At 47.5% G+C, this 4,071-nt stretch overlaps 1 pseudogene across 1 annotated transcript; it reads right to left on the bottom strand.

Moving 5' to 3' along the window:
- Window positions 1-3,240: 3,240 nt before the first annotated feature.
- Window positions 3,241-3,727, bottom strand: LOC309621785 (serine/arginine-rich splicing factor 3 pseudogene; annotated as a pseudogene). The gene has a single exon. The product of its transcript is annotated as a serine/arginine-rich splicing factor 3 pseudogene (transcript).
- Window positions 3,728-4,071: the final 344 nt, after the last annotated feature.

The following is a 4,071-nucleotide window of genomic DNA, read 5'->3' as shown; positions in this document are numbered from 1 at the left end:
ACATGGGGATGATGTCTCGGAGACCACTGCAGGGCAGGGGAGGTGGGAGAGGAAAGGGGCAGTTCTAAATGCAGGCGCTGACGGGATTGGGGCAGACCTTGCCCTGGGCCAGGCTGGTTGCTTCAACACAGCTGTCCTCGCCCAGAGCCATCCTGCCCCCGCCTCACCCAGTTCTTCCGTGATGTGTGGGGAAAATCTGTGGTTGTCACAACTGGGAGGGAGGGCCCCTGGAATCAAATGGGTGAGGCCAGGGATGCTGCTAAACCCCACACAGTGCCCAGGAGGGGCCCTCAGCAGAGGATGACCCGCCCCAAATAACCCCAGTGCCACGGGGGAGACCCTGCACTAATATTATTCAGACCCGCTGGTGCCCCGATTCCTGCACAGGCAGGGACTCTAACCGGGTCACCTCTGTATCCCGAGGTGACCTAGAGTGGGGCAGCCACGAGGGCTGAGATGAGTATCGGGGGTGAAATGACAAACCTCTGCACCCACTCTCCCCTCCGCACCCCAGGGGCGATGGTCTCTATCTCCTCCCCGTGCAGGTAGCTTTTCCCTGAGCCATTTCTTCTTGTCAAGGTCCCTGTCGCAGGTTGGGTTCCCCAAAGATGACGTTGAGAGCAAGGATTGGAGTGCAGGTGGTTGATGTGAGGCGTGCAGGAACAGATACAGCTGCCATAGGGTTCCACAATTCCACTCCCGGGCATAGATCTGGAGAAAACTCTAATTCAAAACTATACATACACCCCTGGCATTTCCCTGGTGGTCCAGTGGTTAAGAATCCATGCTTCCAGTGCAGGGGGCGTGGGTTCCATCTCTGGTCAGGGAACTAAGATCTCACATGCCGTGTGACAATAAAAGAAGAAAGAAAAAAGAAAGAAAGAAAGAGAGAAAGAGAGAAATAGAGAGAAAGAAAGAAAGAAAGAAAGAAAGAGAAAGAGAGAGAGAGAAAGAAAGAAAGGAAGAAAGGAAGAAGGAAAGAAGAAAGAAAGAAAGATACACGCACCCCAACGTTCATTGCAGCACTATTTACAGTAGCCAAGACATGGAAGCTACCTAAATGTCCACTGATGGATGAATGGATAAAGAAGATGTGGTACATATATACAATGGAATATTATTCAGCCATAAAAAGAATGAAATAATGCTATTTGCAGCAACGTGGATGGACCTAGAGATTATCATACTAAGTGAAGTAAGTCAGAAGAGAAAGACAAATATCATATGATCTCACTTATATGTGAAATCTAAAATATGACACAAATGAACGCGTCTACAAAACAAAAACAGACTCACAGACATAGAGAACAGACTTGTGGTTGCCAAGGGGGAGAAACAGTGAGGGAGGGTTGGATTGGGAGTTTGGGGTTAGCAGATGCAAACTATTAAATATAGGATGGATAAACTACAACGTCCTACTGTCTAGCACAGGGAACTATATTCAGTATCCTGTGATAAGCCATAACGGAAAAGAAAAAAGTTTTATTTATAGGTTCCATCCCTAACTGAGCTGGCCCATCCCCTCCCATGTTTCTAAGTGCAGCCCGAGGCTGCAGACTTCCCACCGTGGTCTTCAGCTCCAGAGCAAGCCACCTGCGAACCACCCACATCTTCCCAGGGGCTGGCAACTCTCCTTTGCTACTGATTCCAAGACACATCCAAATAGCAAAAATGTGACCATGAAAAGAAACTCAGGCATGTTCAAATCAGGGAAATAACATTCTTAGCTCTGTTCAGTACTCGCTTAATTTTACAAGAGCTTAGAGTTACAAAAAAGTTGCAAAGATCTGTACAGAGTGTACAGAGTGCCGTGGACCCTGACCCAGTACCCCTATTTCCAACTCATTAGTACCTTAGTGTGACATGTTTATCCAACTAAGGAACCAAGATGGATACATTGTTATTAACTAAAGTCCACACTTTATTAGAATTTCCCTAGTGTTCCCCTAACATCCTTTTTCTGTCCCAGTCTCCTCTGGGCTGTGACATTTCTCAGACGTCGCTGGGTTTTGATACCTTGAAAGTTTTGAGGAGGACTGGTCAGGTGTTTTGTCCCTCAATTTGTTAGTCTGTTTGTTTTCTGATGTTTTCTTATGGTTGGTCTGGAGTTATGGGGTTTGGGGCAGAAGACCCAGACAGAGATAAAAATGCCATTCTCCTCAGGTCACATCAAGGATACACACCATCAACGGGACTTATGACAAACGATTTTACCCTTGATCACCTGGCCAGTATTGTCTTTTTTTTCTTGCTGCGTTGGGTCTTCGTTGCGTGTGGGCTTCTGTAGTTGTGGCACGGGGGCTCAGTAGTTCTGGCTCCCAGGATCTAGAGTGCAGGCTCAGTAGTTGTGGCCCACGGGCTTAGTTGATCTGCGGCACCTGGGATCTTCCCGGACCAGGGCTTGAACCTGTGTCCCCTGCATTGGCAGGCGGATTCTTTTCTTTTCTTTTTTTCTTTTGCAACCAAAACGTTAATCCCAAGGATTCTCACAAAACATATTACAAATGACAGCATGAAAAAAAAAATTGCACAGTAACTCAAAGTTCAGCTCTACAATATACTCTTAATCTGGCAGGACATTGGTATCTTGATAATCTCAAATTTCCAAAAAATATTACAAAGAGCTATGTATTCATGTACAGCAATCACAGAGGGGACGTATGACCTAACTCAAAGGTAAACTAACTTCCTTGAAACTTCTTAGATTTTAAACTCCCTGGACAATCTCTTGTCCGGTGTGAAGACTAGTGGAATTTTTAAACCTCTAATCTAGGGTAAGGGTGCGGCTTTCATTTTTACCTGCTGGCTTGGGTTCACAGCACCTTTTAAAGACTGCTTGCTTAACTACAGCTGCATACCATATCCCAGCTACAGAAAGTCTTTTCAATGTTTGCCAGTGTTGTTTCCATAATAGTAAACATCACACTTTAGGTGGGCAGGAGTTAGAGTTTTATTATCAGTCTAGGCAAGACCAAAAATTCAAAGCAAGTTCAATTTTGCTTAAGGGAACATTGTAAGGTAACAATTCTTCATATTACATGCCTCCCAGGACCCATTTCAAACCATAGAGAATGACACCTTTATGTGTCACTGTCCCAAGAGACAAACAAATGTGAACAACTAAAACATTTAAAAAGTGCACCAAGCTTCGGAAGTCTCAAACAAAACTTGAATTTTCTGTACATACTCCTGCCAAATGAAGTTATTGCCTGTACACCACTCCTCTTGCAAAGTGGTCTTCTATTTCCTTTCATCTGACCTAGATCGGCTAGGAGACCTAGAGAAAGATCGGGACGGCTTGTGATTTCTCTCTTGGGACAGGGATCTCTCTCTTCTCCTATATCTAGAAAGGGACCTGCTCTGGCTGACGGAGAAGGCTCTCCATCTTGGAGATGTGTGGGAGGTGGAGGACTCCTCCTCCCATAATCATCTCGAGGGCGACGACCCCAAGAAGGAGGCGGTCACGATTTCGACTTCTCTTTTCCCCATTCGACAGGTCCACTCTTACTCGGCAGCCACATAGTGTTCTCCCATCTAGTTCTCGGACAGCATCGGCTGCATCTCGGGGATCTTCACATTCAACGAGAGCGAAGCCGGGAGGGTTTTTAGCACCCCACACACTTCAGAGTGGTCCATAATAGCCTAAAGCTCGTTCCAATTCAGCCTTGTTACCACTGTTTCCAAGATTCCCTACACAAACTTTACAGTCCAACGGACAGGAATCACGTTGCAAGACCCTCGTGGCTCCTGGGTTTCACGGGCCACAGGGTGGTCCCGGGCCTCTAGAATCTGGTAGCTGAATCTGCTCGCACAAGCTGTCCTGTGGGGATGCGTTTTCCCCTATGTGTCCAGCCCGGGGCCCTGCTCTCTTGGCCCGGCCTCCCGGGTGAGAGGGTGAACCCCAGCTCCCTGGAGCAGACACTCAGAGCCCTGGTGACCGGACTCACGGCTGACGGGGCTGGAGCGGCGGCTGGACACGTGTGGCCAGCCTGGTGGTGTTTGGCCCCGTCTGCAGTTCCAGTTCCAGCTGAGAAAGAGCCTCCCTGTGTTACTTTCTCCTGGTTGTGTAAG

The sequence above is a fragment of the Balaenoptera borealis genome (genome assembly GCF_965194805.1).
Source record: "Balaenoptera borealis genome assembly, contig: HAP1_SCAFFOLD_1005, whole genome shotgun sequence".
Taxonomy (NCBI): domain Eukaryota; kingdom Metazoa; phylum Chordata; class Mammalia; order Artiodactyla; family Balaenopteridae; genus Balaenoptera; species Balaenoptera borealis.
The sequence above is the reverse complement of the archived record's forward strand: the minus strand, read 5'-3'. Positions and strand labels throughout refer to the sequence as shown.